We start from the raw sequence: 15,636 nt of genomic DNA on the forward strand, positions 1-15,636 counted from the left end.
GTAGCAAGAATAAGAATGAATTATGAAATGCCAAATGAAACAATCATCCCTGGCTTACCCAGGAGTCGAACCTGCGACCATGGCTTATTGCTAATTTTACTACCGCATGGTAATTGCGACAATGAGGATGAATGATGATTGTAGAAAAACTGACGGAGAAAAGCACAAAATAATACTCATGTCAAGCTGATGACTCGAACCCGGAACCGTGAGTCGAGAACTCAGCACACGCCCACTGAAGTAGCCACAACGCACAAACAAGCGAATGAAAAGGTGCATTTGTATGACGAGATTCAATGTCATCATCCTTGCGATGATCTTGTCAGCAGACATTGCTGCTTGTTTGTCTTCTCGTATAATAAAACTTTAAGCACTTTGCGTGGTGTTCGATGCAAGAATGCCTGAGGTAACAGGCCGTATCATCTGCAAATGTAGCTCCTTTTCAGTTCTTCTATTTGGCAACACTGCGCAACAAAGAAGCCGGTCAGGCCTGTGGAGCTGAGCCCGTGTTCGCTTTTCCAATTCAGTATCTGTACAGCCGCTGCAGGTGGCGAAAGTGTGGAGCTCTGTGCTGCGATATTGTTTGTTTCTTTGTAACTTCTGCGGCGTCTTTTGTGTTCTGTTTTGTTCATTCAGAGCCGCAAGTTGAAGGTGTTGCAACAAAAAGGCTTTCATACCGAAGAACTGCACATGACCATCTGTAAGTACAATTGAATTATTTACTTTATTTCGCATGCGATTCTAATTAATTTTTTTTTTTCCATTTTTGCCAATCGTGTTTGTGAATGTTACTGAATTGCTCTGAGTTACGTTGTTGTCTGAAGAAGTGAGGAAAATAATAGGAAATTTTGCAATAACAATAATGAAAAACTATAAATTTAAAATGTGTCTGTCTTCCTGACACAATCTTAATGTATTGATCGGGTTTGAATATTATTTTACGTGACCTATTTTTAATTAGTCGTCGTTATTTTGATGATGGACCTGTGAGAATACTAACTAATTTTAAAACAAATTATTTTTGCAACATTTTACGAGTCACTTTAAATATTTTCCTCCATTAAAATATAATGGCCGAACAATATTTATTAGTAGGGCTATGATTTTGATGACCTTAAAATTGCCAAAAAATGACATTTAAAAAATGCATTTATGACCTAATACATGCAAGAAAATGCCCTATAAACTTAGAAAAATGACTTGAAAATTCTGAAAGATTTGTAAAACAAATTTATAAACTACCAAGAGAAATTCAAATTACAAATCAACGTTACAGTATCTATCACATGTTCATTGCGTATGGTAGTACAAGTAAGAAAGTTAACTTTCTGCCATCTTTTACACTTTAAGTACCGAGTTGCAGTACATAACGAAAATCATATGAAAATTTTCAAAAGTGAATGATTGTCGGTTTTCGGACAAGAGAGCCTTCTACAGGGAAAAACTTCTCTCGACTTCCACCGACACAAGAGGAACGTACTTGAAATGAACAATATCACTTGCTGTTAGGTCACTTTCATTCCGCAAATTGCTTCCCTGACAAAATGTCAGATAGAGAGCACAAAACTTTGTACCCCTTATTTTTTGACAATAATCCGTCTGGCGACAATATATTTACTGATAGAGGGGGAAATCACACTGTTTGAGCTGAATTGTTACACAACAGCTTGTGTCAACAATACTGCACAGAATTTCCGTGTTTCTTCAAACACAGTCGTTCAGAACTGCGCTGAAGGCAATGAGACGAGAGTCGGGAACCTCTCTCCTTCAAAGGGGTACATTTGCATTTCACCAAAATGTAGAAAAATGCATAAAATGACTTTTAAAAGGCCGGAAAATGACTTAAACGGTTTAAAAAGTTTAAAAATTGACCTTTCTTCAAAAAGGGTCAAAAAATTCAAAAAAATGCCCTAACAAAGGCATACCAATTAATTCACTTACGTGTAAAACACATTTCTATCTATACTTATGCAATGTTTCTGCCTTACCAACTAAAGATGCATTTGCATCAAAATACTAGCCCTTATTTATGAGCATCTTGTAGGGATGTGACGAAGCTAAAAATTTACCGATGCCGATGTACTCACCGATAATTTTTGGAACCGATACCGATGCCGATATTTAACCGATTCCGATACATAAGATTATTAAACAGAAATGGGATATTATTTTCAGCATGACAAAAATAAATTTGCTATGTACATTTCTATTGCATATCATATGTATATACATATATATTCTCAAGAGATGCGAATGTACATTTGCATGTACAAAATGTTATGTGAACCTTTAAGAAGAACATGGATTCTCAAGAGATTAAACATTAGTACACAAGCAGTTCTTTGAAATGCAAAATGAATTCCTGTTCTGCCAGATTCAACTTCAGAAACACGAGTTTTGGAAGAACTTCAGGAAGTAACCTACTTCTTCTCTTATCGCAAATCTGTTCAGCAACACTGAACACTCAATCACTGAATACTGATGCAGCAGGTATGCCCAAGTATTTTCTCAGGACTTGTTTCAGGTTTGAATATTCATTTTTGAATTTCCAATACAACAGCAGATCCTGGTTCAGCAATGTACTGCTTTATTTCCGATTTATAGTTAGGTTGATCCTCTGAATGAGAGTTTGCAATAATTTTATTACAAAAACTCTACAATAATGACGAATCTAACCAAATTTTCAATAAATCTTACAAAACTAGAATATGAAACTTATTAGAAGGTAAAAACTCTAGTATAATCTGTACCGGTTTAAATATCGGATTTTTGCCGATTCCGATACCGATGCCGATGTGTCAATTTCGGCCGATTTTCATACATCTGTAATCGGCTTCGGCACATCCCTAGTATCCAGTAATTTTCGGGCAGTTTTCTATTTAACTTTCTTGTCACCGTGCATGAAAAAGATTAGGATGCCGTATATTAATAGCAAATTTTGTGTGCGTCAGCATTTCGACTGTTTGCACCGTCACGTTATGGGGCGAAACACCTGTCTCAGGACAAACCTCCCTTACTAGGTTACAAGCTGAAGCTGTAAAGCTGCCCTGCAGCAAATGCAAGGACAAAATACAGTCCTGTAGAGGATTATACTGACTTAAGTCCAGGCGTCAGAGCCTCGTTAGCCTGCAAAACTGCACTTGACGAGGTGTAGTTCGTGGAATTGAGGTTGACTTGGTTCAGAAAGTGACACCCCTTACATGTTTAAGAAAAATTTAAATTACGTTACTTAATTGATGAACGGACACTCACAAAGAACACTCATGCCCTGGCCATATTCTGGTAGTCAGACTAATTTTCACGTTTTTTTTTACCTTTCATTTATATCCCGAAAGTTTTATTTTCGTGCTTAATCCTTCTCGTCCATATTGCAGTTTTTTCATTCGCATTCCGAGGCGGCAGTCAATTTTATATTCGCGCTTAATTCTTTCTCGTGTCTATTACAGTTGGTGCTAATTCTTTTCGGTGTCATATTACGGGTGATGTGCTTTGTTTCGTGTTCTCGCTAATTGCTTACGCGAGTATTCCACGCGGTTTCGCGCCTCTTTCGCAGTGCAACTGCAGCGCAGAATTTTATCGTGAAAACAAGGCGATGGTGTAGGTTAAAGAGAACGAGTAAAAATACCACAAATGGCGTTGGTAAGTACGGGCTTAATTTGAAATTCAGCTTCGTTCAAATCCAGAAGGCTTACAGAGCAAATTCCGCATGTACGAAATTTCCTAAGCATCATGAAACATGGCATCCAAATTAGAGTTCGGTCATGAAGCGGATTAACCTTACGACCCATTGGGGGGAAAGGGGGATTGAGCAAGTACCGAAGGGTGTCCAAAGTACTCCCCCTCTCCAAATATTTACTCTTATCTTAACATTTTATACTTTAAATGGCAGAGGAAAAAAGGAAAGTGCTCCCCTGTCCCCTCCCAACTGCAAGGATTTTGGATATATACTTTACGGCAGGGAAATCATTGACTGGACCATTAATGGACACGAATGATCTTTTTTCAGTTGCTTTCAATTTAATTTTCTTTGAGGGGGATAGCAACATCCCCGTCAGCAGGGTGCGAAATCAATGAGGATGTTGGGGGGAGGAAGATCTTAATCTACAACTCCACCCCCACACACACACATTTTTATAATATAGCTACATCTTTATAATGTTTGAACGTAAAAATAAATTTAAAATAATAATTTTTATTATTAAATCAGAGTGGCCACTCTAAGACCATGATAAAATTCAAGTATAATTCCTGGTTTTCAAGGCGAACTTTCCAAAAATTCAAGGATACAAGCAGATGTTTTCTCTATTTCAACCTTAAGTGTTACCGCCTCTCACAAACAACCAAACTCCTCACACACACACAAATATTAACAATATAAAGGATCTGTGCGATTCCAAAGTATCCAAAAATTCAATTCAATTAAACTGCATATAACTTTAAAAAATTGATTTAAGGTGCAGAGTTTGCATTTGCCATTTCACATACTCAGACTCGAAATACATCTACAAACACAAGTCACAAATGCTACGGAATATAATAATCTACGAAAAATTAATTGTGTAAATATTTTAAAATCAAATTTACCTAATCAACTTCAAGATATTTTATTTTGCAATAATCTTCCGTCTATTCAGATAGACTGGCCTACAAAGGACACTAACAAAACGGATTGAGAAAATTTATTTTCCTCGCAGCTTCTATTCCTTCCTCGATAAAAAATAAAAGGTATACTGTGAAAACTTGCCTCAATACATTTATAAACATTATAAATTGAATGGGATTTGGATTAATAAAAGTTGCAATTTTCCACGTCTACGGAGAAAAATTCAAGCAGAATTCTCGGCGAGTAGACACCCTGTGAATGCATATAATGGAAGTATAATTTCTTACTGTTACATTTATCAGATATTTATAATCAGCACACTAATAAATTACGAAATAGTTTAAATGATTTTTATTATGTATAAGTTTTCTTTAGTTTTTGCTTTCTATTATTAAAACCAATTAGATTTCATAGTTATTTCTGTCTTGCATTCTTGTTTTACTTTTATTGTGCGTATATTGTTATTGGTGTAGTCTTTTCAGACAGATAGAGAGAGAAAGCATTCAACACTCACAACCACGCTACTTTGTGTATGTTTTCGATATTATCTTTAGTAAAGTATAATTGAAATCAAAACTAATTTGTTACCTTTTGTTGTCTTAACAAAAACTCTCTCCCCCCTGGAAATTTTTGGTGGGGTGGATTTTAGAGGCCAGGATTGTTGGTGGGGGGAAATCCCCCCTTCCCTCCCAGGATTTCGCACCGTCAGGGAAAAAATAATTATTTTTTCCCCCGTGAATATTTTTTAGTGGAGGGGGGTCCCTGGCACCCTCTCCCTTTCATTCTCACACTGCTTTAGAGTAAGAAGGTTCCTGTATATTTTATTACGGATTACAGTATGCTTGCTATATAAAAGCTACTGCTATAAAAATTATGGAATAAATTATTTACTAATGCAAAAGTCAAACGGCATCGTCGTTACTACAAGGGAGAATCAAATTAAAACCTTCATTTGTTTCTGTTTCTTACCTAGTAGATTTCTGTATGTAGGGTTGCACAAGTTAGCTGCATTTTAGCACAGACTTATTGCTGATCTACATATTTTCAAATTTGAGTTAGTGCCTTTGTACCTTAAGAAGAATAAGTCTTTGGGGTCCACGTGGAGTCACCTATGAGCCACTTCGAAGGCCTGCGAACTGAGGCCATTGTCGAACTTTCTCCTCCATTACTAAACCTGCTGGTGTGGTATGCATGCACAGAGATATTGAATTTTCATTTGCCGAGAAATTTCTGTAAGTTTTAGGCTGACAGCGGGCAAAAAACCACTCCTCTTCACTGGTGCAAGTGTGGATAGGAGGCGCCATCTTTAAAATGACAAAAGGCGTTTTGACCAGTGTTGCAGCCTTGAGGTAAATAACAGTTGATACCTCAACGTTTTCAATTGACTCTCCCTCGTATGTTGTACAATACGATGGAATTGATGCTGTCAAATTATTCGTAATAATGTTCCTAATTGTTGCCCACGGTTCACCTTTGGAAAATACGCCATTACGGAGGCACTGCATCGATCCTAGATAAATACATAGACTCTTCCATCTTTTGTTCATTTGTGACATTTTCAAAACTCTATGTTTACTTCATTTTTAGAGGTCATTAACGATATTCATACCAGTGTTACAATATCACTTGTGTTACAGTTTACCAATAAAAACCTTATATGGAAGATGTTTTAGGAGATGGTTGAGGGAGGGCAAGTCATCAATCATGTGTGCACGATAGTGCCGTACGTTCAGAAGTTTCGATATGAAGCTTTCACGGTACCTGGATACTAGCAATGACTAGTGGCGGCGATTAGGTTCCAAAAACGGGGTTGGGGGGCCAAAGACAGTATATTTCCCTTTGTAGATGAGAGTTAGCATAGTGCGGAGGCGAAAGTGGCGAAACGCCACTGGCAATTACTAATCTGTTATTGCATTTGAGGAATAAACGATCGTGTTTCAATATGACGAACCAACTCAGTTTTCTGAACGTCCACTTTATGTGCAGATAGGCTAACCGGGATCCGAACTGCCATGTGCCTTCACCAGAGGTCCTACACTGATCACACGCTGAATTGGCGGCTGACCTACATACCTCTATCTGACCACCAATCGCGTTGCGAAGTTAGAGCTGTAGGGGTAACATCGCGCTCCCGTTACAGTGTTGCCAAACGTAGGTATGTTTTTGTCAGTTGATTTTATTACCTTGTTTGTTCAGTGTTTGGGTGTTTTGTGTAGGTTTCCATGCGTTGTGTATGTACAACATTTATCCAGTAAGGTCGCTGATCAACTCTCTCTCTCTCTCGGTATCTTCCCCGTTGTACAGTACGTTTGCAGCGGCGGCCCCAGGATTAATCAGTAGGGGTGCTGAGGGGGTGCGGAGAGAAATTTAGGGGGGGGGCGATGCTGAAAATAAGGAAAACACGAACTTTGCCATTATGAGTAGTAGGGTAGAAATCATTGTAATGTGTGGTTGGCGTCTGCTTTCTGCTTCTGCACTGTGCGCCTGCACCAAAGAGTGCGGTGAGTGACGTTCGGGGGCTGACTCCTGGCTGGAAAAGTGACAACTGTACTGCAAGGGGACATGTAGATTCGCACGACTTCGACGGCACACGATACCAACGGGGTAGAACGGGACGGACACGCCGTAGTGACAGTGTCAGTCGAAGAGAATTCAACTGATCGCTGATTCGTTGTTTCCTAGCCGTCACCTGGAAATGCGGTCAGTATAGTTCCTAGGAAAGATCTGAAACTGTTGTCAACAGTACAGCTCACCGCTCAGGAGAAGATCTCTGCCGGAAGTCAAGTGACGTAGGGGCAGGCGACTCCACTATTAACGTTGGGGGAGTGCACCCTGGGTCAGAAACAAACGCTTTGGTCTCACTGTAAGCTGTAAGGCTTGATTCACATCTACGCTCAAATCACTGTCCGCGCACGGTCAGGGGGTATTCACAGCGGTCAAGGTATGATCATCGTCAATTTGGTGTTGATTTCTTGACAGAGTACACCGATTTTTTCTTTTGATTTTTTTTAAAATAAAGAACCTGACGATTGTACTAACTACAATGTTTAAGATATATTTAACGACGGAATTGGCTGTTACAGCACTGGCGTTCGAAGAAAATGGCAAAGAAAAATAGGGAACATTTATTTGCACTTACAATGTGCAATGTCAACAATGGTAAACATTACTTTGTTTGGCATGAAAATTTTGGGCTGATTGATTCATATCGACATTGTTGATAATTTCTTTTATTCGAACGTTTCCGACACAACACGGCTAAATAATGTACAGGATAAGCAGTACAAAAATATTCTGTACACTGAAATGAGAAAAAAACAGCAACCATTGAGAAATAAACAAATTCATAATTCAAAAGGAATTGAATTCATGATGACATTCATGTCAAAATCATTGAGAGTCACATTACGGTAAAGTGGTGTTTTTGTAATCTTTCCGGGGGAAACAAGTTTTCTTATCGGTGACCGATCATTCCGTTCAAGCGATTCTTCCCGAATCTTCTTGATTGTCGGCTCCGACAAACCTGTTGCTGCAGACGCATGCTTGCTGCTCTGCGTAATTGACAGATTTCTTTTCTTGAGATTCACGATCTCAGAATTCAATAACTTTGCTGATAATCTCACGCGCTTCACTATGCACAATAGCACCTTTCCTCCGTACACCTGCCATAACTCTTAAAACACCACGAAAAACACGCAAAATCCCCCCAAAAAGCGCAATTAAACACCTACGCACAAGCACTTCCACAACGACAATAACCGCAGCGGAAGACTTCCTGCTACCCCAAAAATCTGCAAACAGACCGGTCTTCCCCAGTCTCTCCTCACGTCCTCGCCCCTCATTTGGGGATCTTCTCGTGAGCGGTGAGCTTCTTCCTCCCTGGAAGTAGTGACTTGAAAGGGTTAAACATGGCTGCAGCTACCAGTCGTTTCCAGGAGCCTGTACTGCTTTTGCTCCTCCCACTCGCTTTCTCCCCTTCTCTACCGATATTGGCGGCGTTCCTCCACAGATTCCTGGAACAGCCTCTAGAGCTTCGAAGTGCTCCATGGCGGAGTGGTCAGCCAGAGTTATCTTGAGCGTAGGAATATATAGAGCGACCGCAAACAAAAAAAAACCTTCGGCTAAAATCGTTTGCGCACCTTCCCCTCGATCAGTTCAGCTCCGGCAAACATGGTTCATGGGATTACGGTACACAGGAGTCGCGAGTCTGCGCAGGCTTTTTTGCCTGTGTGCATCGTAAATGCTATATTGAAGTTCTGGGAGCCGTAAAGCCATGGCCAATATATTCGTGGGCAAAATTACGCCAGAAGTAACACAAATGAAAAGGGAACTCGTTGTTTTTCAGAAGTCACGTGGTTTTTGTTTACATCAACTTCGTTTTTGCGATGGATGGAGAATAGATGCTTTGGGCGAAGGGGCAGTCTGGTCAAGGAGTTTCAAGATGGAGAAATTTGAAAATCACTTAATGCGGTTCAGCAAGAGCTATTCTTATCCCTTTTCTTGTATTTGAAGAAACGTGGCTTATCGTACTGAACAGCTGTTGCTGAAATTTGATTCATTCGAGATAAAATATAGCCACTAAACACGTGAAGAAAATGTACAAGTAATGAATGATATATAAAGAGCAAGCGTAGCAAGATATACTGAAGATAGCAGATAACGAACTTTGCCCCCGCACATATTACGAGATAAAAGAGAAGAACATGTGCAATTTCCTGTTGTGCAATTTCCTGCAAGGAACCCGTGGAAAACTACCGATGATTTTTGTGTTGGGTTTCGCTAAAGCATGAACCCTAGGCACGTGTATGCTTCTAAGTACAGTGGGATCCACTAGTATTGCTCGGCAAATTGTCCATGACTATTTTCATAAATTTATCTCTCACATCCTATGTGTTTTTAAGCAATGGGTTTTTATGTATGCTGGTGCAGAAGTTGTCAACAGCTTGTTTTGAGTTTTCCTTTAATTCTTGAAGCTCTTATTGGGTCAAGTAAAGTGCACGAACATGGTGATGGACAATTTGCCCGGTAATACTCATGGATCCCACTTTACATGCAGTATGTTACTTTATCTCGGTTCGTCGTGTTCCCATGTGATGTTCGCCACACTCTGAAAACACAAAGATTGCGTGTGCATTGTACAGTCAAGACAAGTGCAGCGTGTCGTTTCTCGCTATGCATGGGAAAAACCGGAAATCAAGCACCACTGTTGCCAGATTGTTGAAATGCAAGCGTGGCTTTGTTTCTGAGTGCGCGTTATCGCACGGAAAAGTAGGTATGGAGTTCGATGTGTACGAGGGTAGTTTGAAAAGTTCTAAGAATAGAAAAGGGAAAAACACAGTTTCCTGTTAGAATTGGTTTCATTTTACTACATAGTCTCCCTAGACAGCAATGCACTTCATACAGCGATTATTCAGAGCCATGACCCCCCCATCAAGAAACGCAGATTCCTCAAAGCTTGCAAAATAGTCCTCCACTGCCGCTTTCGCGTCTTCATCTGATGAGGAATTTTTAAGCTGTGGTAAGAGATAAAAGTCTGAGGATGCCAGGTCAGGCAAATAAGGAGGATGTGGCAGCAAATCACACTTCAATTGGTCAATTTTTGACATTATTGTGAACACTCGTATATGAACCACTGCTTGAACTTATATTTATTTATTTATATGCTAGTTGTAAACCTTGTCTAAACACCAGGTATACAAAGAAAGTATGAAGCATACGTATGCATTAGTATCTCTTTTAAAGAAGATGTAGAAATAGCGGCTGGCGTCCGCTTCAAATCCGTATAATCCGTATGGCAGCTACCTTATACTTCTCGCCGAACAGGCACATTGGAGAAGGCACATGTTTCTTTTTGTGGTGGCATTTTTGTTCGTTTTATCGCCATAGAAGCAGAAAGACTTGTCACCTAAGCTATATCACTTACTCTATGTAGTGCGAAATTAGTACACACGAAATTACTGGACCTTAAAAGTGAGCGCTTAGGATTCGCTTTTTGAATGGAGTCTGACCATGTAGTACTGCATCAGAGGCGTATTTAGGATTTATTCTGGGACCCTAGGCCTTTTAATGCCGTGAATTTTCTTTGTCTATGTGTGTGTGAAGTTCCCGTACCATCTCAGTCAGTAAGTGATCACTTAACCTATGATTTCTCAAGCACCTCCTGAGAAACGCCACTGTTCTGCATTTATTCCCATCAATCCGACTAAATTTGATAAGAATAATGTAACTTTTTGTGCAACCCAGAACCGTACCATATTGGTAAGTTTCTTTTTCAGCCCTATACCTTTGTAGAAGCGCCATACCGCACCTTGCAGCGCCACGAACAGCATAAGGAAATAATGCTTTCCATTGTTTGCCGTGAATACGTCATCATTACAGCGCCACGCGGCGTGATTTCAAAACCGAAAGTGCACCATCTGTACTGTGCATGAATCTGTGGGAGAGCTTGCGAATCGTAACAGCTGGCAGTGGCAAATCGAGTAACAAAAAAAGGAGATAGACGAGGCGTTTCCTAGCACTGCAAGCAATCGCGTTTTCTCGGAACAGACAGACAGACCACCGTCTGGCCGTCAGCGGAAATTAAGTGTGGGGTTAAGATGAGGTTGAGTGGCGCGAAATGAAGAGCAGACTGGGGCAGGACGAGGGGGGGGGGGGGGGGGGGGGCAGACACTGAGCAGACAAAAGAGTCAGGTGGAGATTTCTTTGTCTACGTGCAGAAAATTCATTTCCAGGAAGACAGCAAATGGAAATTGCCACTTCTCCCTACAATAGCACACTATTGCCATCCTTGTTCTTTTGTTGTTCTTGTTTATGGTATTTTCATACGGGTTAGATAAGTATTTCTCGGTAAAAATAATGATTTCTATTTATTGTACATGGTCAACTTTCATATCCTTCTAAGATATTTTACTTCCTGTCAAAACGAACTTATTTTCTGTCTGTGCCTAACATTTCGTTTATTATTAGGAAAATGATATGAAAAGATAGAAAAACAACGGTATTCGACTATCCTGCACACACATCTCAGAAAATGCCTGAATTATTAAGTTAAAATTTCTTTCTGAGTGTCCCTTCATCAATGTCATCACTGAGCCTCATCGCGATTAATCAATAGTGGCAGAAAAGTGACGATAAATAAAAAATCAAATCAAAATTAATGAAGAAGCGATAGTATTGCACGTATTTAATTTTGTTAAATATTGTGTTTCATGTAAAATAATGAATAAAAATTTCAATACATTAAATCTTCTTTCAATGTTTGACAACATACTCACCGAGTCCTATATATCGATTTTGACACACGGACTTAGTATACAGGGTGTTTCAGTGGGATGTCCCACTTTTAAAATAAGTCTATCGTTTGACTAAATAACAAAATATTGACTTCACCAAGTCTAAATACATGTGCTGTGACAACAATGGTCACGTTAACAAAGGAACGCGAGGCCAAACTAGCGTCAACTGCCACCATCTACAGAGAACTCCTACATTTTTTAGCATCATTTGAACGCATTTACATTTTACACGTCACCAAGATCGCAGAAGAATAATAACTAATTAAAAAAGTGCTACAGTTGAAGCACTCTGTATAAAAGAGTCGATAGGAGTAATATTCAACTATCCTTCCAACTTCCTGCTGTCGATTTGAAAAGTAAACCTTGCGATTCTAAGAAAGTGCCTCACACAAGAGCAGTTATATCTGCACTTGTCAATCTTACAATTCAGATTAAGGGATTTGCAGGGGAACTGTACCCCCTTGTTCCTACGCTACACCATATGAAGGAAGATAAATTTTGCTTAATATTGTGTAGCACATACATGCTGAAATATGGATAATAATTTTTTTTTCAAATTTTGACTAAACAAATATGCATATTTCTTGAGGGATGTAAGAGATGACTTTCCTGTAAATACCCAATCAGCTTTTCTTCCAAGTAAAACACCCTGGCCTGCAATTTGCAGACTAACGAGTCTCTGGCGTCTGGATTCACAGCCAGTTGTGTTGTTCATCTACGTATGTGATTATTCCCCTGTGATTGTTTCTCTTCATTCATTTTATTTTCCTTCATTATATATTACGGGTATTTTTTTTAAATATTATAAGTGTTGTTGTTAAAGAACACGTTTATTATAGATATTTATTTCATACCTACATAATGACATCAAAATAACAGTAATCTCTCAACTCAAATTGCTGGATGATTTTACAATATACTTATTATGTTATGTAGCAGTAACTTCAATCTAACTCTTTTTAAAACGGTCATATAATCAGAAATAAGGTTTTGGCGCTACTCAAAAGGGACACTCTTCTTTGGCACCCCAAGGATGGTGGCGCCCGAGTCGCCCTGCCCTTTAGCCACACCTGTATATAATAGAGCTGACAGGAATAATCTCAGCTACCCTTCCAACTTTGTGCTGTGGGTTTTAAAAGAAATTCATACGATTGTTAAGAAAGCAATATAAATATCTCACCATCCAGGCAACGGATTTATATGTAGTAAAAATGTACTAAATATTTAGTTATTTACACCAAAATATGGACTTAAAACTAAAAATTTCTTTTTAATAATATAAGACACTATACGAGCTACGTAAAATACGCTTACATTGACATTAATTGTAAAACAACACAAAATGTGTTTTCATTTTCTGTTTCCAAGACAATGAATAACAAAATTTTATTGTTAAGTGTTCCGTTATTTTCTTCAAACGCGAATTTGATTCTGTTAACTCTTAAGGTGGATTTGTATTAACTAAAAATGCGTTCAATATCTCAAGAAGTAACGGTAGTGTAGCAAATTTGTCAGTTATTCGCAAGAAATTCATTCAACTCTTTCGGCCACACGGGGACATGTAGTTATTACGCGAATATGGAGTATATGTTGAAAAATTGTCTGAAATATGGAAATAATATGTAAAAATATGTAAAATATGAGCCAATATGTACAAATATGGAAAATAAAAACATAATTTTTCGAGTCTACATGCCATGATGCACAAAGATAAAACAAATTCTGTATAACTGATTTCAGCTTCATACCTAAATATCTATTTACATATAACGCCATTCCCTGCTCGTCACTAAAGAGCCGTTAGGCTATATCTGCATTTCTTAATCTTACAATTTGTATAAAGGGTTTTAGGGTGGAACTCTGCCCCCTCGTCTCCGTGTGCTTCAACCTTAAGGAAGATAATTTCTGGGTGGTCTGAGGTAAGAATCTGACTTGATTAAGAAAAATAACAAGAACAATTTCTATTAAAATGCATGCATAAAATACCAAAAGGTAATTTGATACGCACAACACGTGTAACAATGCAAATTTGATGGAACGTGCACAGCTAAGCAACTGTTTCACTTAAAACTTCCGACACATATAGGGCAAGCTCATGTCTGCCCTGAGTTATCGCCCAGAAGGGAAGAAGTGGAAAAGACAGATGTTTTATAGCTTTCGTTACCTTGAAGTGAACTTGTTAGATAGGAAATGCCATTTTGCGCCATTCTCCCTTGTTGCTTTCCTGGTCCCCATTGTTCGTGGCGAAGACTGAAGCGCGTGTTATCCCTTTTTCTGCTTTCGTTTTTTCATTTAGTTGTTTATCAAGGAGGGAATAGAATTTACAACGGTCTTTGTTCGCGTTTCCGGAGGCTGTGTAGCAGTCGAGAGCGTCGACATGACGAGCGCGGAAAAAACGAGGGAAAAAGTCCTGTCACAATTATTGGCAATCCAGCGACTTTAGCAGACGGCAGTGTTGCCAACTAACGAGAACAAAATAACACTAGTTCGTCGACAGCGGGTCGGACTGGCTAAAGCCGATTAGAGTGCCAAAAATATGCTTACGTGAGGCATATTTTCTATTAGAGCACCACGTGAATGAATATCCAGCACAACTGAGAAGATCCGACAGACAGTGGGGGTGGTGAAGCTTCAGGAAAGAATAGATAAGGCACAGGCGGGATGGTTTGGATACAGTACATGAACAGGATGGATGCAGAAAGACTACTAGTAAGAGCTTATAATGCACAAGGAGTGGGAATAAGGTCAAGGGGAAGACCAAGATGTCGGTGGAAAGAGCAGATAGTGGAGAGAGAGTTTTAGGAGAAGAGGACAAGATTGGAACACCGTGGAAAGAGAGGAATGGTGGGTATATTTTTGTACATTTCCACTGTGAAAAAGCATAGTTCTTCTATTTTGGTAACATTTACATACACAAAAATTAGGGAACATTTTAGTAATAAAGTTTATGTTGTGTGAATTCTCGTATAAGTTTCTAATTTGAGGAATTTTGAAAACTGCATAACTACTACTTATTCTTTGAATTAAAGGATAGGGTGTAGAAATATAATCTGGCTCCCGTATTTTACACTTATTCTTTCGATGTAACTCAGTTTTTACTTTGGTAATTCTGTTCAAATGCTAACTGAACCTAATTTCTGTTATTCAAAATAAAAATAACAAACTTTCTTCTTTTTTTGTAACTTGAACGAACGATGCCGATTTCCAAGGCGAAAAGTCGACCCTCCCCCCTTTTCTTGATGCCCATAGTTGGTTGTTTGTAAATCGATTTCAGCCTAAAAATTGAAATCGTGATTTTTGAAGATGTTATTCCAAGTTGAATACAAGCATCCTTAACGCACTGATCAATATTTGTATATAATTTGGCAACATTCCTTGCCGCTGGCTTGCGAGGACGATATCGAAAATTTGACATCGCGATATATCGTCAAGAAAATATCGTCTCAAGGCGATACGTTATTTTTTCCGTGTCGTGATATTTCGTCTCCACGATATATATCGCCAAAATATCGTGATGATATATCACCGACACGATATACAATCGCTAAAATATCGTGATATATCGTAGTCACGATATATATCGCTAAAAGAGCGACGATATATCGCCGACACGATATATATCGCCAAAATATCATGACGATATATCGCCGACACGATATATATCGCCAAAATATCGTGACGATATATCGCCGACACGATATATATCGCCAAAATATCGTGATGATATATCACCGACAC

At 38.9% G+C, this 15,636-nt stretch overlaps 1 protein-coding gene across 1 annotated transcript in view; it reads left to right on the forward strand.

Moving 5' to 3' along the window:
• Positions 1-543: 543 nt before the first annotated feature.
• The window catches only part of Cipc (Clock interacting protein circadian), a 51,382-nt gene continuing 36,289 nt past the window's right edge, over positions 544-15,636 (forward strand). The window contains exon 1 of the mRNA XM_083125851.1: positions 544-700. The gene's annotated coding sequence lies outside the window, so the exon portion shown is untranslated. The remainder of the gene's footprint in view (positions 701-15,636) is intronic.

Source organism: Lepisma saccharinum, chromosome 7 (genome assembly GCF_977018435.1).
Source record: "Lepisma saccharinum chromosome 7, izLepSacc3.1, whole genome shotgun sequence".
Classification (NCBI taxonomy): domain Eukaryota; kingdom Metazoa; phylum Arthropoda; class Insecta; order Zygentoma; family Lepismatidae; genus Lepisma; species Lepisma saccharinum.